Here is a 23,558-nt window from a genome sequence, read left to right as displayed (position 1 = left end):
TTCCTGAGTCTTAAGTGACTCAAAGTAATCAATGACAAGAAAGAGTTCACGTATTTTGGAAGCTGAGTTCCTGTTCTTTATGAAACCTACTTGATCAGTATGAATAATGGAAGGCAAGATATTTTGTAACCTGTATGCTAAAATGGATGTTAAAATTTTATAGTCTGTGTTGAGTAGTGCAATTGGCCTATAAGATTCTTTTTTTGTTGGGTCCTTACCAGATTTTAATATTAAAGAAGTATGAGATGCGGAGAAGTTAACAGTTGGCTCTCTTCCCTCTATATAGATATCATTAAATAGAGAAGTTAGATATGGTATAATAGAAGAATGTAATATTTGGTAAAATTCATTGGGTAACGCATCTGGACCCGGTGCTTTATTGTGTGAGAGATTTTGAATTGCTTTATTCACTTCTATCTCGGTTATAGGGGCATATAAGGTTTGTAGAGTCTCTGGGTCTAAAGAGGGGGGAGAGATTTTACTCCAGAATTCCTCACGTTTTAATAGATCCGATCTTTGTGATGAATAAAGACCTGTATAATAATCATGAAAAACTTGTAAGAGTTCTTCCGAGGTTTTGAAAATCTGACCTTCTGTATTTAATTCTATCAATTGGGAACCTTTCTCAGTTTTTACAAGATTTGCTAGTAGTTTTCCTGTCTTGTTACCATACCAATAGAGTTTAGATTGAAGCCTAGTATCTTTTTGAGTTGTTTTATAAAGTAAAAAAGAGTCTCTATTTTGAAGAGTTAAAATATATTTGGCCCAACTTCGCGAAGAATTTTCAAGCAAATGCAAATTATAGGCATTTGAGACAGCTCGCACTAACTCCCCCTCTCTTTGCTTAATTTTTTTAGACCTTTTCACGCTATAGGCCAATATTTCTCCCCTCAAAACTGCCTTAGCTGTTTCCCAAAATAACATCGGTTGAGAGACATATTCATGGTTAAAATGGGCATACTCTTTAAATTTGGTTTCCATCCAGTTTTTAAACTTAAGGTCTTTCACAAGAAAAGTAGGAAATATAAATCGCCTAGAACCTTGTGCCAAGTTATTGGCACAAAAGTCTAGGCAAATAGGGGCATGATCAGATATAAAAATAGGTAATATCTGAGCCTGAACTTGTGTTTTACATAATCTAGCATCTAGTAAAAATAAGTCTATCCTTGAAAGCGATTTATGCGCTTTTGAGAGGCAAGTATAATTACGAGAGTCAGGATTTTGCATCCTCCACACATCTCTAACATTCAGATTAAAAAATATTCTAGAGAAGAGTTTGGACTCTAGTTTATCCCTTTTTGTCTTTTTTGGAACAGGGTCTTTTCTGAGCCTATCCAACGGATATTTGGGTGCCATATTAAAATCCCCTCCGATTATCAGATGACCTTCAACACATGTCATAAGCCTGGCTTGTAACTTGTCCCAGAACTCCAAGTCAAAGACATTTGGAGCATATAAATTGCAGAGTGTGTACAGTATGTTATACATTTTAATTTTAACAATTATAAACCTCCCTTCAGTGTCGGGATCTACCTGAATTATCTCATAGTTAACATTTTTACCTATTAAAATGGCTACTCCCCCCTTTCTGTTAACACCTGTGGAGAAGAAAACTTCTCCTACCCAGGAAGACTTGAGTTTGAGAATCTCTTCAGATTTTAAATGTGTTTCTTGCAAAAATGCAAGAGAAGTATTAATTTTCTTTAAGTATGATAATATTGTTTTCCTTTTGATAGGAGATGTTAGGCCTCCAATATTCCATGAGGTGAGTTTAAGTTTCCCAGACATAACTACTCTCTATATGAGAAGTTAAGGGTGTGGTAGGAGGGAGAGGAGAGGAAGAGAGAAAAAAAAAAAAAAGAAAGAAAAAAGGAGAAAAAAACAGTAATTCAGAGAACCCATACCATCTGGGCTCTCTGATACCCTATGTAGCCAGGACTTTGTCCTTAATTTGATTATAAGAACCATTGTTCAGTCATATTCCTAATATTTACTGTAGAGTACCCTACTCTGGGGGAAACTTCTTGGCGAAAAACCTTCCCGCCTCTACAGCTGAGTCAAATAGATATGTCTGGTTGTCAAGGTGTATTTTGAGTCTAGCGGGGTGTATGATAGTAGCTCGTGTTCCTTTTTGGATGAACTTTGTGCAAATTGGGGATATTTCTCTTTGTGACTGTTTCTAGAGAGTAATCCTGGAACAGGAGAATTTTATTCTCCCCTAGGAAGATAGGTTGATGCTTATGGAAAGATTGGATAAATGTAACTTTGTCCTGATAATTAAAAAATTTGACAATGATTGGTCTAGGTTTTATATTTATTTTATTAGGGGAGATGGTACCTACTCTGTGAGCTCTTTCTATGAAGGTTTTGGGAAATACCTCAGAAATCTCTAAAAGCTGGGGAATTGTGAATGTAAGTAATTTGAATAAATCCTCGTACTGTTTGTCCTCAGGGACCCCAATTATTCTTAAATTATTTCTGCGTGTACGGTTCTCAAGATCTTCAATTTTGTTCTGGAGTTTAGATATAATATTAAAGGAGGCTTCAGCCCTAGTGTTATTTTCAATCATAGTATCCTCCAAATCGGATATCCTTTGCTCTGCTTCTGTAAGTCTGCCAGCAAATTGTTTAACTTCTAGTGCTAATTGCGCAATGTCTACTTTAATCTCATTTTTCAGAATTTCAAATTTAGGCGTAAGGGCTTCAGATATTTTAGAAACTAATGATTGGATATCCATAGATTCTGTTGATATTTGAGTGCTAGTGATGGGTGACTGTGTCTCACCGGAAGGATCAAGAATACTTTTATTTCGCCTATCTCTCTGTCTAGCCGCCATAGGGAGGGGTGGTGTCTTAGAGTGGGGGTGTAAAAATTTATCCATATAGTTAAGAACCATATGGGTTGTGATGAGTGATGAGTGACTTAATACAGTGAAGAGAAAAAAAAAAAAAAAAGGGGGGGGTGAGAAAGTGATATAGGTGAGTGCTCCTTAATGAAGAACCCTTGGGGAATGGGGGTGAGGGTGACGTATAAAGTTGAGTGAATTAATCGTGAGTGAACTTAAGTCAATAGTGATAATGTGTTATTAAGGGGGTAGGCAGAGAGAGAGAAGAACGACAATAAAAAACTGTTGTACAAGTAAGGGAAGTCAAAACCAGCACTCTTTTAAAGGTTGAGTATTTTTAAATATTTAGAAAAAAAGATTGAGAGTAAACACGAGTTAGAGCTTCACAAAGGAGGTCACTACACCCTCTCTTATGAGACAAACGTTTGTTAAAAGTTTTCAATATTGATTAAATATCCTGCCAAAGCCCTGTTGTGGTATTCAGTTATTAACAATGTTTAGCCCATATGGGGCTATTTTTTTGGCTCACTTGAATAAATTTAACATAGGAATACTCCACATTAATCAACTCAGTATTATCAGGTTTTCTAGCAACCAGTCTAGTAACTGTTACCAAGTGTTTAGTTATATGTTTCTATAAAGGAGATATAGGCTGTTTATTTAAACCACTAAACAATAGTTGTTTATATCTATTTATATTTAAAATCCTGTTGGCTTAGATTTATGTGGAATATGTTAAGGATAAAAAAAAAAAAAAAAAATATAGAAAAAAAAAAATGGCTAGTTGCCAGTGGTAAAGAGACACACTATTTCTTAATTCCTAACAGAGTTTAGATCTACTTTATAAGATATAATGTCTAGGGTCAGCTCTAGATTTAACAGTGGGGATCTCTGATACCTATATGTGAATTTAAAAAGGAAAATATCAAATATATGAAATAGTACAAGAATCACTAAAATTATCCAGTGAAGAGAGCGAGATCCTCAGTTCTTAGTCAATTATTTTCTTAAGAGCTATATATAAATTTTTTCAATCTAAGCAATACTGTGTCAGAATAACAACCATGTATCCATTTATCAGAACAATCGGAAAGACATGAAAATCTGAGTTTTTGTTCCCTATATTTGAACACAGATACCAATACCTAGCATGTCCAGTATAGATACAATTATATCAGGTAATTAATGTTTAAGGGTTCACACAGTAGGAGAATATTTTTCAGATTTAATTTCTTTTTCTCTCCTCTCTCCTCCCTTCGTCTTGCTTTTATACCCAATACCTTCTTGCAATCCGTTTCTAAATTTATGAAGCTTTGTGTGAGAACAGCAAGGTTTGAGGATCCAGATGATAAAGTCTGCAAAATAAGATATTTTCTTTTCTTTCCTTTTCCCTTCCCTTTCTCCCTCTTTTGGTAAGGAGGACAGTGAAAAGTAAATTATGGCGGACAGTTAGATTGTTATGCAATAGTGGTTATTTTAACTAAACGTTCACTTGAAGGGAGACAGCAAAAAAATGGAGAAAAAAAACCCAAACAAGGCTCTGACGTGTGTCTGAAAGTTTAAGGTGTACTTTACCCACTTCTGGAAGGACTTGCTTATGGGAGCAAGCCCCCCCTCACGCAGCACCGGTGGGAGGGGGAGCGTATACCAAGCAAGCAGATTGTCTCGAGCTATTTCGCCCAGCGGAGCAGACCCAGCGGGGGCTGGGACAAGGAAAACCGCAATCCTTGTCAGGGAGGGCAGCACAGCAGGCAGGAACGGTCCAAGCCCCTCGCGCAGCACCGGTGGGAGGGGAACGTCCGGACCAGTAAAGAGCTGCGCTCTCAAGGCTATTGCAGCTGCTCCTCCTCGGCGTCCAGAAGCTGCAATTCCCTGGGCATCTGTAAAGCTGGAGACGATCCAGTCGGCCGGCGGCCCCCACCTCAAGGCCAGGCAGCAGAACCCGGACCGGGCAGTAAGTTGAGCCGCACTCCACCGGAGGGAAAGCTGACAGGCTATCTCCCCCTTCTCCCAAGCGGCAAGAGCCACACAACGTCCAAGGCAGGTAAACTTTCTTCACGGTACACCCTTGTGAAAGGGGTATATAAGATGTTATACTTGGTGCTAGGGTAGTATGCACACAACGGCAGAGAATCTGTTCCTCCTTCTCTTGCGGATAGGTTTTTAGGCAGAGTAGGTGTTTTTCTTTTTCTTTTATATAAATGACTGTAGGTTTAATTGAGTCCTGGCTAATGCCAATGTGGTTGCTGCTACGTGCGGTTTAGTGCATTAGAGTGGCACTAATGTGAGTTCCAGTAGCGGTGTATCTCAGCTTTGCAAGCCGCCCATGGTCAGAGGGCTGAGGCGCAGTATTCCCGCCAGCAAACTTGCAGAGAGGTAAATCAGAGCAGGTGTCTCACCTGACCTTGCACCTGTGCTCCTCCTCCGGAACTCCTCCAGAAAAGGTTTATCTTTAATGTTTTTAAACACAATATTTTTTTCTAGCACACTAAACATGCAATATACATATTAAATTTAACACACGTCGGGATAGTGCGACTTTAGAGCTCTGGTTAACTGTTATGCTCGACTAGAAAATTGTACAAAACACATCAAAAACACATTTGAAAGTACAGTTACACTCATAATAACACTGTCTAATAAAAATTACATAAACATGTTGAAATATGTATATGTATGTATGTATGTGTGTGTGTGTATATATATATATATATATATATATATATATATATATCAAAAGGGAAATGGCTGGGGATCAGGATCTGGTGTGTATCCTCAGAAGTCCACAACACTTAAGCCAGCACCAAGAGATTTGAATTATCACCTTTAGTGTATCAAACCATAATGTTTTGGCCTCACATGGAGGCCTTGGTCACATGTAAAAAACACACATCACAGGCATCACATCACATGCCTGTGATGTCACTGTGTATTTTTTACATGTGACCAAGGCCTCCATGTATATATATATTATTTATGGGTAAAGTCAGATATTGGGTAATCCTAGGATTACCCATGTAAAACGAACATTACCAAGCGGCTGTGGGTAAAGCCCAATGTATGATCATAAATCCCCTCAGAGCGCAGAGTCACCACATCAAACATATATAGGATGCATGAGGAAAGTTAGTGGCGTAGCCAGCTACAAAGATGTGCATATCAGCACTCATCACCATCATAACCACTGTATAAGTAGGTCAGGTTGTTTCTAATAGCAAAACAAAATTATTAGATTGGACAAAAATAGATCCCTTTAGTGTGGAAGTATGTTATAATACAAACACAACTTTATTATTTATTGTTAAAATGGGAAAAATACAAATAAAAACAGTGTGAGAACAAAATGATTAGCAAAATCGCTGTAGTGCTGTACTGTGTATAGGTTGAGATAGGCAAGGTATTGGTGTCCGCTTATAAATATATAATAATCGTGAATAGATGGCTAATGTGCATATAAAAGGGTATTAACCTGATATTGCTAACAGGGATGGGTTAAGTTGTTAGATTAACATTTCTGGGGCATTCCATAAAGAAAAGAGATCCTCTCACAAATTAAACAATACTAACCGATAAAAGGTAGCATTAGGTGGCATCTGCAACATTTGGAAACATAATAGCTACTATTTAGCATTGTTTATCCAGTTGTTGATACTATTATACTGCTACTTTAACAACTCTATGGTTGAATATAGAGCCAGATAATTAGTTATCCCTACCTCATAGGAGTTGAGGTGGAAAAAAATGTGTGTCCATTTGGCATTGTTTTCTATGACACATTCAATTTACCTAACATACTACACCAGAGAGGACTTATTTGCTGTGTGCCCTTATGGAGTTTGTTCCTCAGATAACCTCCCTCAGAGGTTATCTGAGGAACAAACTCCATGGTTGTATACAACCTGATGCGCACATCATACAGAACGATCCTGTGAGTAATACCCAGGGAAGGGAGTTTTGATAATTGATAACTACCGAACAGATTACACTTAGAGCGTGCTGCGCTTCTCTTTCTTCATATTTTTCAGCATTTTTTTTTGTAAACGAGTCTTTGATGGGACTATGCTGAGAAGCTGCAACATAAGACACGCTGAATATACATTACACCTTTGATTAAAGGGACATTTTTCTGAACATTCATGAATATTTATAAACTGCTAAGTTGAGAAGCAGTGTGTGGAAAATAGTATTGTTTAATGTATTTGTTACTATAATTTGTTGGTTCTTAATTTGTAGTTTTTATTGGGTGGTAGCACATTATTTGCTTTCTATTTTATATATACAGGGAGTGCAGAATTATTAGGCAAATTAGTATTTTGACCACATCATCCTCTTTATGCATGTTGTCTTACTCCAAGCTGTATAGGCTCGAAAGCCTACTACCAATTAAGCATATTAGGTGATGTGCATCTCTGTAATGAGAAGGGGTGTGGTCTAATGACATCAACACCCTATATCAGGTGTGCATAATTATTAGGCAACTTCCTTTCCTTTGGAAAAATGGGTCAAAAGAAGGACTTGACAGGCTCAGAAAAGTCAAAAATAGTGAGATATCTTGCAGAGGGATGCAGCACTCTTAAAATTGCAAAGCTTCTGAAGCGTGATCATCGAACAATCAAGCGTTTCATTCAAAATAGTTAACAGGGTCACAAGAAGCGCGTGGAAAAACCAAGGCGCAAAATAACTGCCCATGAACTGAGAAGTCAAGCGTGCAGCTGCCAAGATGCCACTTGCCACCAGTTTGGCCATATTTCAGAGCTGCAACATCACTGGAGTGCCCAAAAGCACAAGGTGTGCAATACTCAGAGACATGGCCAAGGTAAGAAAGGCTGAAAGACGACCACCACTGAACAAGACACACAAGCTGAAACGTCAAGACTGGGCCAAGAAATATCTCAAGACTGATTTTTCTAAGGTTTTATGGATTGATGAAATGAGAGTGAGTCTTGATGGGCCAGATGGATGGGCCCGTGGCTGGATTGGTAAAGGGCAGAGAGCTCCAGTCTGACTCAGACGCCAGCAAGGTGGAGGTGGAGTACTGGTTTGGGCTGGTATCATCAAAGATGAGCTTGTGGGGCCATTTCGGGTTGAGGATGGAGTCAAGCTCAACTCCCAGTCCTACTGCCAGTTTCTGGAAGACACCTTCTTCAAGCAGTGGTACAGGAAGAAGTCTGCATCCTTCAAGAAAAACATGATTTTCATGCAGCACAATGCTCCATCACACGCGTCCAAGTACTCCACAGCGTGGCTGGCAAGAAAGGGTATAAAAGAAGAAAATCTAATGACATGGCCTCCTTGTTCACCTGATCTGAAGCCCATTGAGAACCTGTGGTCCATCATCAAATGTGATATTTACAAGGAGGGAAAACAGTACACCTCTTTGAACAGTGTCTGGGAGGCTGTGGTTGCTGCTGCATGCAATTTTGATGGTGAACAGATCAAAACACTGACAGAATCCATGGATGGCAGGCTTTTGAGTGTTCTTGCAAAGAAAGGTGGCTATATTGGTCACTGATTTGTTTTTGTTTTGTTTTTGTCAGAAATGTATATTTGTGAATGTTGAGATGTTATATTGGTTTCACTGGTAAAAATAAATAATTGAAATGGGTATATATTTGTTTTTTGTTAAGTTGCCTAATAATTATGCACAGTAATAGTCACCTGCACACACAGATATCCCCCTAAAATAGCTAAAACTAAAAACAAACTAAAAACTACTTCCAAAAATATTCAGCTTTGATATTAATGAGTTTTTTTGGGTTCATTGAGAACATGGTTGTTGTTCAATAATAAAATTAATCCTCAAAAATACAACTTGCCTAATAATTCTGCACTCCCTATATGTATATATATATATAATATATATATAATATAGAGCTGCATTTTTTTCTGTGATATATATATATATATATATATATATACATATTGTCACAAATACCTCATGATTTAGCTGCCAAGGGGTTAAGTCTCTTTAGTTTGTGAGCTAAAAGCAGATGTGCTGTGTTAGGTAAGCATATGATTTTCATTTGATGTACCAGAACACCTAATAAATAGTTTCTAAGTCCCACTTGACTAAATGTTTTCATATAGGCATTGGTGCATTCAGCCATTAAAAGTGTCAGCTCTAGAGACACAGAGCAGTGCTTCTTCCAGAAACTAATAAGGTCAATAAAGGGATATGGGTACAATTAAAACATGCTATGACCTTATATGAAGGGAAAATATGGCAACCATGTCATATTTGTGTCAGGGTGCCAGGAATCAGACTGAGACGAGAAGTGCAAAAATAATCACACCTTTATTAATAGCAAAAAATAATAAAAAGTCCACAAGTCAAATAACAAGCCAGGAGTCAAAACCAGAGCTGGTAGTCGGACGAGCGGAGTCAGGAGCCAAAGCGAATAGTCAGACGAGCCGGAATCAGGAACAAGGAAAACAGTAGAGTCAGGAACAAGCCAGGGATCAGGAACCAGGAAGGACGTCAGGCAGCCAGGTAATACACAGGAACTCTCACAAACAGGTCTGAGACAATGCAAAGGCAAATCATACTGAAAAGAGGCCCTTTAAATAATAAGTGATGACATCACAATTCTGAGACTGCATCCTGTCTCACATGGTTGATGCACACCAGTCTGGCCATAAAAGGAAGTGCAGGAAATGAGCAGCATCCCCCACAATGCACCAAGTCAGGAAGAGAGGTGAGTAAAATGACTGCCAGCAGCACATGGCAAACACAACAGGGAAAAAACCCTGACAATTTGGTATCAAACTGATTCTCACAATGTAAATAAGAGATTGCTTTTCTGTCTATATGAAAATGGATGTATCCCCCGCAGGAGGACAAAAGGCTTATTGGGAAACAGGCATGGAAGGCACGGAGGAGGGCGGGAGCATGAACATCAGAGGAGGGAACCCAAGAACGCTCCTCCGGACCATAGCCCCTCCAGTGGACCAAATACTGTACACGGCCCCTGGACATACGAGAGTCAATAATGCTGCTGACCTCATACTCCTCATGGTTGTCAACAAAGATAGGACAGGGACGAGGCAACACAGTGGTAAACCGATTACAAACCAATGGTTTCAAGAGGGAGACATGAAAAACATTGGAGATGCGCATAGCAGGAGGAAGGTCAAGAGCGTAGGCCACAGGATTAACCCGTCGGAGAATTCGAAAAGGACCAACATATCGGGGAGCCAATTTATTGGAAGGCACACGAAGGTTCAAGTTGCAGGAGGACAGCCAAACTCTCTCACCAACCTGGTAGGAAGGTGCGGGCAGACGCCTACGATCAGCCTGGAACTTTTGGCGCTGCATAGAACGATGAAGGCAATCCTCAATCTGCACCCACGTGGAACGGAGTTGCCGGAGATGCTCCTCTAAAGCCGAAATACCCTGAGAAATGAATGAATCGGGCAACAAGGATGGTTGAAAACCATAATTCGCCATGAACATGGATAACTTTGGAGGAATCATTAATAGCACTATTACGAGCAAACTCTTCCCAAGGTAACAGTTCAGTTCAGACCAATTATTGTGGTGATCTGAGACATAGCAACGGAGGAACTGTTCCAAAGCTTGATTAGACCGTTCTGCAGCCCCATTGGATTGAGGGTGATATGCCGAGGAGAAGGAAAGCTGGATCTCCATTTGAGCACAAAAGGAACGCCAAAATCTGGAGACAAACTGGCTACTCTGGTCCAACACTATCTCCTTGGGTAACCCATGTAAACGGAAGACCTCCCGGGCAAAAATTGAAGCAAGCTCCTGAGCGGTAGGCAGCTTCATCAAGGGAATGCAATGTGACATTTTAGAAAAACGGTCAACCACCCTAAGGATAACAGTAGTGCCATTGGAAACAGGGAGCTCGACAATGAAGTCCATGGAAAGATGTGTCCAAGGACGCTCACCATTAGCAATAGGTTGAAGAAGACCCACAGGAAGATGTCGAGGAGTTTTATTCTGTGCACAAACTGAGCAGGAGGCAACATACGCAGCAACATCAGAACGAAGACCTGGCCACCAGAATTGTTGAGTGACAGACCAAATGATTTGGTTCTTGCCTGGGTGACCTGTGGCTTTAGGATAGTGATAAGTGTGCAAAAGTTTAGTTCGAAGAGTCTCAGGAACAAAACACTTACCACTAGGTTTCTCAGGAGGTGCATTGGTTTGTGCAGCCAGGATCTCCTCCCCCAAGGGAGAAGTCAAATTAGTACGTATGGTAGCCAAAATATGGTCAGGAGGTATAACAGGAGTAGGTACAGACTCCTCCTTGGACAGAGGCGAAAATTGTTGAAAGTGGGCATCAGCCCTTACATTCTTACTACCAGGCAGGTAGGAGACCACATAATTAAACCGAGAAAAAAATAGCGCCCATCTGGCTTGTTGGGGCGACAAACGTTTTGCTTCAGATAGATAAGTTAAATTCTTGTGGTCAGTAAGAATGAGCACTGGCACGCTAGTACCCTCGAGAAGATGCCTCCATTCCTTGAGTGCCAAAATTATGGCCAGTAATTCCCTGTCACCAATTTCATAATTGCACTTCGCTGGAGACAATTTCTTGGAGAAGAAACCACACGGATGCAAGGAACCCTCAGGCGTAGGATGTTGAGACAAGAGGGCACCTACTCCAGTCTCAGATGCATCGACCTCAAGAACGAAAGGCAGGACAGGATTAGGATGAGCCAGAACTGGAGCGGCAGCAAAGGCAGTCTTAAGACTATCAAAGGCCTTAATGGCAGTAGGTGACCAATGGAGTGGATCATTCTCTTTACAGGTCATGTCTGTGATAGGTTTGACCAAGGAAGAAAAGTTTTTAATAAACTTTCTATAGTAATTGGTGAACCCCAAAAAACGTTGCATAGACCGAAGACCAACGCAAAGGCAAAGCACACTGAACAGAGGCCCTTTAAATAATAAGTGATGACATCACAATTCTGAGACTGCATCCTGTCTCACATGGATGATGCACACCAGTCTGGCCATAAAAGGAAGTGCAGGAAATGAGCAGCATCCCCCACAATGCACCAAGTCAGGAAGAGAGGTGAGTAAAATGGCTGCCAGCAGCACATGGCAAACACAACAGGGAAAAAACCCTGACAATTTGGTATCAAACTGATTCTCACAATGTAAATAAGAGATTGCTTTTCTGTCTATATGAAAATGGATGTATCTAGCAGAAATTATAATGTGTTCTCTGATTTCAGGCAAAGACTTTATGGACTGTCGTAAAAGATAGGGGGCTTCCCAGCCCCTGCAAAGAGGGTTGGGCAAGCAACCTGATCTCCTGAAAATTGTATAAAGTTTTGTGTTTTAACATGTAAAATTGTCATTCTTACAAGGGAAGTTGTTACGAACGGAGTAAGGACCCATTGCTTCATGCCATCTCCCTGGCACAGATATTAGGACTAGTAAAGTATAAAACCTGCTATTTCTCCCTTTTATTTTAAAACAGTTTGCTTGTGTGTAATTTTACTTGTAACAACTTTCTATTAATAATGCATTGTGCATAATATTTTTGGCATTATAAATAATTCATTTATTAAGCTTTGACCTTTGTCTAATATTTTAACCACGTTACTAAAAGAGACTGATAGTATTAAGAGTGCTAGTATTAGTACTGTGATTTTATGTTATTTTTTGCTAAATTGTAATCTGGGGTTTCCTTAAGATTTCCCATATCATATAATCTTAAATGGTGGCAGCTAGTTATAGTTTTAATTTAGTGTGGGTGGTATTAAAGGGGAGTTTTGGGTATTTCTTTTACATCTAGTACAGACTAGAGAGTGTTGTTAACCCTTGCACCCACTGAACTAAGTCACAAGCTTGCCTGGTGTGGCTAGATTGTGACAAATTAGTGACAGTAGAAGGGGTCTGATAAACCTTTCTGTGCCAAACAAGTGACTGGCGCAGGGTTGGTTAACTCTGGTCATCATATATATATATATATATATATATATATATATACATATATCCTATTATATAAAAGGTCAAGTGTGTTTGTCCGAAGCTGTCATGCGCAGTAGAGACAGCACAAGGACAAACACACCTGGCCTTTGAGTTCTACCCCCTAGATGATCTGCGGCAGCAGTGGGCATGGCCAGACGTGAGCGGGGGCCATGGCCGAAATGAAGGGGGCATGGTCGTGCGTGAATGCCCGTGAAGAGGGCATGGCCATGTGTGAAGGGGGCGTGACCGGGCGCGGTCGCGAGATAGAGAGATAGAGAGGGGGAGAGATAGAGAGGAGGAGAGAGAGAGGAGGAGGGGAGAGGGGAGAGTGAGGAGAGGAGAGGGGGGGAGAGAGGAAAGGGGAGAGAGAGAGGGGGAGAATGAGAGAGGAGGGGAGAGAGAGAGGAGGGGAGAGAGAGAAGAGGGGGGAGAGAGAGAAGAGGGGGGAGAGAGAGAAGAGGGGGGAGAGAGAGAGGAGAGGGGCAGAAAGAGAGAGGAGGGGAGAGAGAGAGGAGGGGGAGAGAGAGAGAAGAGGGGGGAGAGAGAGAAGAGGGGGGGAGAGAGAAGAGGGGGGGAGAGAGAGAAGAGGGGGGAGAGAGAGAGGAGGGTGAGATGATAGATAGGAGGGTGAGGAGAGAGAGAGGAGGGGGGGAGAGAGAGAGGAGGGGGAGAGAGGAGGAGGGGGGGAGAGAGAGAGGAGGGGGGGAGAAAGAGAGGAGGGGGGAGAGAGAGAGAGGAGGGGGGGAGAGAGAGAGGAGGGGGGGGAGAGAGAGAGGAGGGGGGGGAGAGAGAGAGGAGGGGGGAGAGAGAGAGGATGGGGGAGAGAGAGAGGAGGGGGGAGAGAGAGGAGGGGGGATAGAGAGGGGGGGAGAGAGAGGAGGGGGGATAGAGAGGGGGGGAGAGAGAGGAGGAGGGGGGATAGAGAGGAGGGGGGAGAGAGAGGAGGGGGAGAGATAGAGGAGGGGGGAGTGAGAGAGGAGAGGAGGGGGAGAGAGAGAGGAGGGGGGGAGCGAGAGAGGAGGGGGAGAAAGAGAGGAGGGGGGAGAGAGAGAGGAGGGGGGGAGAGAGAGAGGAGGGGGGAGAGAGAGAGGAGGGGGGAGAGAGAGAGGAGGGGGGAGAGAGAGGAGGGGGGAGAGAGAGGAGGGGGGATAGAGAGGGGGGGGGGGAGAGGAGGAGGGGGGATAGAGAGGAGGGGGGAGAGATAGAGGAGGGGGGAGCGAGAGAGGAGAGGAGGGGGGAGCGAGAGAGGAGAGGAGGGGGAGAGAGAGAGGAGGGGGGAGCGAGAGAGGAGAGGGGGGCGAGAGAGGAGAGGGGGGGGAGAGAGAGAGGAGGGGGGGAGAGAGAGGAGGGGGGGAGAGAGAGAGAGGAGGGGGGAGAGATGGAGGGGGGGAGAGAGAGGAGGGGGGGGAGAGAGAGGAGGGGGGAGAGAGAGAGCTCAAAAGAGAGGGGGAGAGAGAGCGCAAAAGAGATGGGGGAGAGAGAGAGCTCAAAAGAGAGGGGGAGAGAGAGTGCAAGAGAGATGAGGGAGAGAGAGAGAGCAAAAGAGAGGGGGGAGAGAGCGCGAAGTGAGGGGGGAGAGAGCGCAAAAGAGAGGGGGTGAGAGAGAGCGCAAAAGAAAGGGGGTGAGAGAGAGCGCAAAAGAAAGGGGGAGAGAGAGCGCAAAAGAGTGGGGGAGAGAGAGCGTGCAAAAGAGAGGGGGGGGAGCAAAAAAGGGGGGAGAGAGAGTGCGTAAAAGAGAGGGGGAGAGAGAGCACGCAAAAGAGAGGGGGGAGAGAGCATGCAAAAGAGAGGGGGAAGAGAGAGTGAGCAAAATAGAGGGGGGGAGAGAGAGAGCAAAATAGAGGGGGGAGAGAGAGAGAGAGCAAATGAGAGGGGGGAGAGAGAGAGCAAAAGAAGGGGAGAGAGAGAGCAAAAGAGGGGGGGGGGAGAGCGCAAAAGAGAGGGGGGAGAGAGAGCGCAAAGAGAGGGGGAAGAGAGAGCGCAAAAGAGAGGGGGGAGAGAGAGCACAAAAGAGAGGGGGAGAAAGAGAGTGCAAAAGAGGGGGGAGAGAGGGGGGAGAGAGCCCAAAAGAATGGGGGAGAGAGAGAGCGCAAAAGAGAGGGGGAGAGAGAGAGCGCAAAAGAGAGGGGGGAGAGAGAGAGTGCAAAAGAGAGGGGGTGAGAGGGGGGGGAAAGAGCCCAAAAGAATGGGGGAGAGAGAGAGCGCAAAAGAGAGGGGGAGAGAGCGCAAAAGAGAGGGGGGAGAGAGCGCAAAAGAGAGAGGGGAGAAAGGGGAGAGAGAGAGCGCAAAAGAGGGGGAAGAGAGAGAGCAAAAGAGAGGGGGGAGAGAGCGCAAAAGAGATGGGGGAGAGAGAGAGCGCAAAAGAGATGGGGAGAGAGAGAGCACAAAAGAGAGGGGAGAAAGAGAGCACAAAAGAGAGGGGGAGAGAGAGAGCACAAAAGAGAGGGGGAGAGTGAGAGTGCAATAGAGAGGGGGAGAGAGAGAGAGTGCAAAAGAGAGGGGGAAGAGAGAGAGTGCAAAAGAGAGGGGGAGAGAGAGCTCATAAGAGAGGGGGGAGAGAGAGAGAGCTCAAAAGAAAGGGGGAGAGAGAGAGCAAAAGAAAGGGGGAGGGAGAGAACGCAAGGAGTGGAACCGCTGTACTGCAAAACATGGCCCGTGTGAACGGGCTTTAGGACTAGTATGTATATATAGAGACCAGACAGCGTACTCAAAATATAGAAGGAAGATACAATCTAAATTGGACTCCAATAAACCAAAGAAAACAAAAAGAACAAAGCGAGGAAAGAGAGGGGGACAACTGGCTAGACAGAGAAAACAAAAGAAAAAAATCCAAAACAAGATTCAATGCAGAGAATTAGTTAAGATTTTCAATCTTTCAAAATACCAATTCACTGAAACACAATTAAATGTGCTAAGAAAGGGTTTAAAGTTTGCGCCAGTAAAGATGCCAAATTCTTTCACTCTTTTTATCAATTTACACAAATTTATAAGAAAATTAACTCTGCAGAGACATTTTGAAAAAAGTAAAAAAGATAGTGCTATAATAACTCCAGATGACCCCTCTATTTTAACAGATAGGGATCTACAAGCACTGATTGTACTTGAAGAACTAGAAAATGAGTCCAATATCACAAATGAGGAACTTCATTCACAGAACGATGTACACACAAATTTAAAATTACCATCCACCTTCTTCCCAGTACAATCCAAAGGGAATTGTATTCCAACGTTCTATGACTTGGTTTCAAATGATTTAACGGATCTCTGTAATAATTACAAAATAAAAAAAGATAACCTAAGTAAGAAAGAAAAAAACATTCTTAATGAAATTAAAGACAATGATGACCTCATAATACGTGAGGCAGATAAGGGGGGAGGTTTAGTTCTACAAAACCGTTCAGATTATTTGAAAGAAGCCTTTAATCTTTTAGGAGACAAAAAGACATATCTAAAATTAAAAGGCGACCCAAGAAAAACTTTTTTAAGAGAATATACACACTTTTTGGATGATGCCAAATATAATGGGATATTAAATGATCAAGAATTCAAATATTTAAATAATCCTTATCCCAAAACGGCAACATTCTATCACCTCCCCAAGGTGCATAAAAGCAACACAAACCCCCCAGGAAGACCAATTGTCTCCGGTATAAATTCACTGACGGCAAGGTTATCTGAATATGTGGATTATTACATCAATCCACTAGTACCTCAACTTAAATCTCATCTAAAAGATACTATGGACACCATTAAAAAGATTGAACAAATAAAATGGAACTCCCAATATAGATGGGTCACTATGGATGTATCAGCATTGTATACAAACATACCCCACCAAAAAGGAATTGAGACACTCAGACATACATTAAGGGAGAAAACGAACTTCTCTAACAAACTACAAACATTTATTGTAAATAGCGCTAAATTTGTTTTGGAGAGAAATTATTTTGAATTTGAGGGTGAGCATTACCTCCAAATTAGTGGCACGGCAATGGGGACCATTATGGCCCCCAGCTATGCCAATCTCTATATGGGATACTGAGAGGATCAATTTATTCATAACAACAACCAATTCAAGGACAATATTGTGTGGTGGGGCAGATTCATTGACGACATTATACTCATATGGAATGGTAGTGAAGACTCCATTAAAGAATTTGTGAACTTTGCAAATTCAAACTCAATGAATCTGTCCTTCACACACAAAACAAATCCTTTGGAAATAGAATTTTTGGATCTCGTACTCTTCCATGAAGAGGACAAGATATTAACAAAGCTGTATAGGAAAGAAACCGACAGTAACGGTTATCTTCCAGCTGACAGCGGACATCATAGGTCTTGGGTTCGAAATATCCCTTTCGGGCAGTTTCAGAGATTGAGAAGAAACTGCTCGAAATTAGAAGACTATGATAAGGAATCCAATTTATTAAAACAACAATTTGCAAGTAAAAACTACAATACAAAGATTGTAGATACTGCATATATAAAGGCCAGAAATTTAAATAGAGAAGATCTTTTAGCAAAAAAACAGGAGGAAACAAGAGAGATTAGGAATACAGAAAAAACTAATAATATAAAAAGAAGAACAAGAGACCCAGGTTTTATCACCACATACAATGAGGCCGCCCCTGAAATCAAACAAATTTAAAAAAAATATTGTCCGGTCTTGAAACAGGACAAATTTCTAAAGAATAATCTAGGGGACTGCCCTACAGTAACTTTTAGAAAAAATAAATCTCTAAAAAACATACTGGCCCCCAGCAAACTAAAGGGAAAAAAACACCAAAAAACCTGGCTAGAAAGTAACAGTCAAGGATTCTATAAATGTAATCGCAAAAATTGCGAAGGTTGTGCACATGCGTATAGTGGGAACAAACCAACACATGTGGTTCAATCTAAATCCAACAACAAAAGCTGCAAAATAAACACCTTAACTAACTGTAAAAGTGAGTTTTGTGTTTATTTATTAGAATGCAGCTGTGGACTCCAGTATATCGGTAGGTCCAAAAGAGTCTTCAAAACGAGACTATTAGAGCATATTAAAAACATCGAAGCTGGCTTTATAGGACACAACCTTTCGGACCACTATAGAAAACATCAACAGAAAAGACCCAAAATGCTTAAAAGGAACAATCCTTGAACATATTCCACAAAACCAGAGTGGGGGAGATAGAGTTAGAACATTGAGACAAAGAGAAACCTACTGGATACATGCTTTTAACACCTTGCATCCAGGAGGGCTTAATAAAGATGTAGATATTGTAGCATTTTTATAACAACAATCCTTACAAAATATAGATGTTGTTGGTAAAAAATTCTTACAATCTCAATACAGGTCTATACATATATATAAATTCACCTATATAAAACTATAGCATTATTACTCTAAGAGAATATTTATATATGCTACTCATAGGCTACACCTTATGTGTAAAATAAAACAAACTAAATTATCTATAGAAACTACTTAGAGATTAATTTAATGAAATGTAGAATGACTATTCAAAATAGAAGAAAACATACTACACACAGGGCTTTTGTTGCTTATAAATAGTAGCAATACCTTTGATATGTTAATTAAACATATAACCATATTCTATCAAACTGAAAAAAAGACCAAAGAATACGAATTATCAAAATTCGGCCTAAATAGAAACATAGGCTGCTTCAAACACATTTTTTTGTCTTTCATTGACGCTTTGTCATTGATTCAATATTCGCTTAGCAATAAAAATAAAATAAAAAAGTTTATATAAAGGTAACTTATTAGATCCTATTCCTAAGAAGAAGTCTATACTCAAGGTTCACAATTTGTTAAACAAATCATTGTTACACTCAATCTCTCAAGTAAGTTCCCTTAAGAAGAATCCAATACTCCTTTAGTTGAATATGGTGAGGATTTTTTTGCATTATATACATCAAATTCCCACAAAAAGTAAACAATTATAGAGACATCTTTTATCTACATAGATGTTTACATTAATATCACGCTATGTGACAATTGTTTATTGAGAGTATTTTCAATATATTTTCAAACTATTTTTGCAAGAATTTATATACTGGTAAAATATGTGTCACATTTGAGTATAAAGCTCATAACCAGGATAAAAAAGTTTTTTTAGCAAGATATACATTACACCTTCTTAAACAGGCAGTATTGGAAGTAATCTGATTCACTTGTTGCATGATTTTTTCACATTGGAAAAAAACCCCGGATGAAAATAGGGGTGTAACAATATGGACCAATGAATGAGCAGCTGGTTCACACACCCACCCTCCCCGCCAAGCGGGAGTTTTAAAACGGCCGCACTCGACCAGATTCAACATTGCCTCTGAGGAAGAAGTTTTAAACTTTGAAACGCGTAAGGCTGAGTGTTGAATCTGGCTGCTCATTTTAAGTATCACCGATACAGTGGTTGTTTGGGATTCGGGTTAATCCGTATCCACCATAAGTTTTTAAATGCCCATACCTTTTTCTTCTATACATGACTGTTAGAAGATAATTTTATATATGTCACATACTATTTAAGTGGCAATTTTTATCACAGTGTGGGACAACGGTCCTTATATCTGAGACGCAATATTGATACCTCATATAAACTGAGGTCTTGTTTGTGAGTACCATTCTCTCGCTGTTCATAAATAAATACTTGTTACCTTTCAAAACAGTATTATGCTATGTGCCGTGTTTGTTTCTTTTATATAACACGTTGGAGTTACTAAATAAACAAAGAACCGTTATCGACACCAGCATTGGAGACCCTGGGGAGTGGAAAAAATCGAAAAGAGACTTTATATTTTAACTTCAACTGACAAGTCGAAAATCCATCGGGGACAGCGCACAGGATCAAAAGCTTGCTACCGGAGGAGCAGTGCAGGGGCCAATTACGTCCAAACGCCCGTTCCATACCTCATATGATTGAGGTCACCTAATGTGAGTAGCCTGTGAGTCCATTTGGGATTGCTGTCAATCAATTGTCTGCAATATTGAAAGCTCAATTTGAAGATAGAACACCCTTGCTCATTTAAGACTTTACTAACATATTTTGGAACGTTACATTCTATATATATTATTCATTGCAATATCGAAACAACAGCTGATAATCATACTTTCTTATTTATTATATGTAAACATTGTAGCAGCATGCTCTTTATAGGAATTATTACTTGATATTTTTATGCAAAAATCCTGTCACACTAGGTGTATAGAAATAGTACACTATAGACTGTGAGACTAGCGCTGTGCAGTGAACTCAACTCTGTTTTTCTTATATATATATATATATATATAATTATATACAGAAGATCAGCGCTCACCAACTCTCACAACCACTCTGTGCACGGCCAAATTGCATCCAAAAAAGTTCACCCTGAAGTAGGACAGGACCCGGTGTTGATCCGTAGTATCCCACACCAATAACAACCAGCACCAGTGATATGTTGAATCACTATATATATATATATATATATATATATATATATATATATATATATATATATATATATATATATATATATATATATATATATATAAAAATGCATTGGTTGGAGCCTTTTGCATTTAAGTAGCTGAAAACATGTAAAATCATATTTATGCAATTTTCATATTTAATAAAGTGTTATACTGTGTATTTACTGTAAATATTTCACATTTCAGTGTTCTTCACATACAGGAATATATTTCAAGTATTTTTAAATAGATATTCATATAAAAAATAATCTATATATAGGTATATAGGTATAGATACATATTTAAAAAAAAACATATATTTAGAAATATTTTTTAAGAATAAATAGAACATATTCTGCTATGTGAAGAACATTGGAATGTGAAATATTAATATCTCATGTCAGGTTTGATTTTTCCACTTTTCAAGCTTCATTAAAGTTAATGCGGTCACAATATTGAAAGTTCAGCTTTTTGCGTGCGTTGAGCAAAAACTTTTTACTTTCAACTTGTAGTAAAAAAATAAAATAAAGCTTACTTCTAGTGGAGTTAAAGCATGAGCGGTAGCAATAAATAGCGCTCCACTCGTATTTTAGCCTTTAGTATTTACTATTCCTTTAAGAGATTTAGCACTGGTAAATTCTAGTCTTTAGAAAACACTTGGATTTACTGTCACTTTAAGTATAAGACACTGCTTAGTGCTTTTTTATTATAACAATGAAACATACTGTTTAAATTCCCTTTAATTTCTAGGATGATTGTATAGTGAAGTGATTTTCCTATATCACATATTTCTCCCTGAATATCAACTGTAACTATTTCTCTCTATAAACTAAAATGTTGATCGGTTAAAAGGAAGAATAATTGACATAATCATGGGCAAAAGTTCTTTAAGAGTCAAATTAGCAATTCTGAATTTTGGAAAACAGACCTTAAAGAACCATTAAATACAGTAGACTTGCATAATGAACTGATGCACCATAACAAGACAATGCAATAGCACTTAGCCTGAACTTCAAGGGAGTAGTAAAATGTTTTTTTCTGACAAATTACAAAGTTATGTCTATTTACACTCCTCCTGTATCATGTGACAGCCATCAGCCAATCACAAATTCATATAGGTATATTCTGTGAATTCATGCACATGCTCAGAAGGAGCTGTTGACTCAAAAAGTGTAAATAATAAAGACTATACACATTTTTTTTAATAGAAGTAAATTGGAAAGTTGTTTAAAATTGCATGCTCTATCTGTATCATGAAAGCTTAATTTTGACTTGAGTGTCCCTTTAATACATAGAAACCTTTAAATTATAAAATAAAATGTAACATAATAATTTATTTTTTTTAAATTAGTAAATACAACAAAACTCTTTAAATATATAGACAAAATAAATCTATCCTCCTGATCTAAATGGAAAAAAAACCCTATATAATATCTAGACTTTCCATTGCTTATTAAAAAAGAAAATGTTAGAAAAAGTAATAGGTACCAACTGTTTCAAAAATGTAAGAAGTAAGTTCTAAATTCAGTTTATAACAAACATTACAAAGGTCAAAAGCAATCGCGCATTAAAAATATATTTTCAAAAGGAAGTATAAAGTATTAGCAGAAGATAAGATAAAAGAAACATTGATATAAGAAAGTTGAGGGCACAAAAATCTTCCATTAAAAGAGATAAATAATAAACAAACCAGAATCCCACAAGGTCACAGTCCTACCTAGACACGGTAGAAAACACAAAACATAAATAAACAAGATAAATGTGTTTATCTAATAGCAAAGTATTCAAGAGACAACATTTTTTTCTGTGATCTGGCTGTAAACAAATATGCTATGTGATTGTGAAAAATGTTGAATTCATTAACTCTTTGCTGCAATTGTTTATCAGTAGTCAAATTTCACTCACCTTTTGCCTTATTTGGAGGACCCAATCAGGAGTTGTTTCTGGACTAGTCATAGGTAGCCACAGTCATTTTGTTAGCAAAAGTTATGTTGTTTTATAGTTTCTTATCTGACTATCTCTGATGAGGTAATTTAGAGACAGATATGTGGAATAATGATTAGTGTTGAGAAGCCTATCATGTGTGCTTTCAATACTCAGAAATGGAAAACTTTTGGTTTTCAGAGTTTAATTACAGGAGAGATGACAAACTAAATAATGAAAGCATACTGTAATGTTAATTTCCTATGTATAAATACTCATTTTATATTACATTCTTAAGGTACTAAATAGCCCTTTAAGTATAATACTAAAATTACGGGGCTAATCAGGGACCGATACAAATGAGCACATCACAAACATTCATTGTGCAGCCAGTAGGTGTTTTATTTTTTCTCAATTCCTGTGGAGGGGGTGGAGGGGGTGGAGGGGGTGGGGGGAGTGTAAAAACACAAATTTCAGATTTAAATTGCAGGAAAAGCAGGCAAAATTATGAATGGAAGTGCATTGTAATAATGTTTCACTATGCAAGATGAAATATTTTGGGCTAGATTATGAGTGGATCGCTATTTAGCGTTCCTGCTTGCTTGTTAACATCGATAGAAGTTAACTTTTTGTAAGCATCTGGTAGTTAGGAGCCAGGGGTAAAATTCTAGCAGCCCCCAGGTTCCTGAGTTTGTTGAGCCCTGTGTTACACCTACACTCGTGAGTTAACCCCCATGGCAATAAATCCCCTTCTCTAATAACCCCTAAAGTGTCATATTCCCTACTCTTTAAACCACGCTGCACTATTAACCGTAAACTATCACACACCCCATCACAAACTACCTGCTACACTATTACCCCTAAACCGCTACACATCCCACCACTGAAATATATTTATTAAAATAACATAAAACTTCCTTATAAGCACACCAGGAAACAAGTGTTACATATATTGTATCATATTTGCCAAACATATTTGCCAAACATATAAACAATATTTCTAATACCCTATTGTCCCTTCACCATGTCCAGAAAAAAAGATAAAAAATATTCTGTGTGTTTTGTCTTTCCAGTCATTTTCAAGAATTTATTTTATTTTTATAACTATCGGCTAGATTATGAGTTTTGCGGTAAGAGCGGTGCGGTACTAACTTGCACCTTATTCTCACAGCTCACTTTCCTACAGCGCTGGTATTACAGGCAAGAAGTGAGCGTAGAGCAAAATTGTGCTCCATACCACACTCCAATACCAGCGCTGCTTAAGTCAGCAGTGAGCTGGTTATACGTGCTCGTGAACATAGACATCAATGGGGAGAGCCATCTGAAAAAAAATAGAAGGAAAAAGCAGCACTCGTGGGACACCAATTGTGATAAAAAATCCAAATTTTATTCC

The sequence above is a fragment of the Bombina bombina genome, chromosome 7 (genome assembly GCF_027579735.1).
Source record: "Bombina bombina isolate aBomBom1 chromosome 7, aBomBom1.pri, whole genome shotgun sequence".
NCBI classification, from domain to species: domain Eukaryota; kingdom Metazoa; phylum Chordata; class Amphibia; order Anura; family Bombinatoridae; genus Bombina; species Bombina bombina.
Note: the sequence above shows the minus strand (reverse complement) of the source record.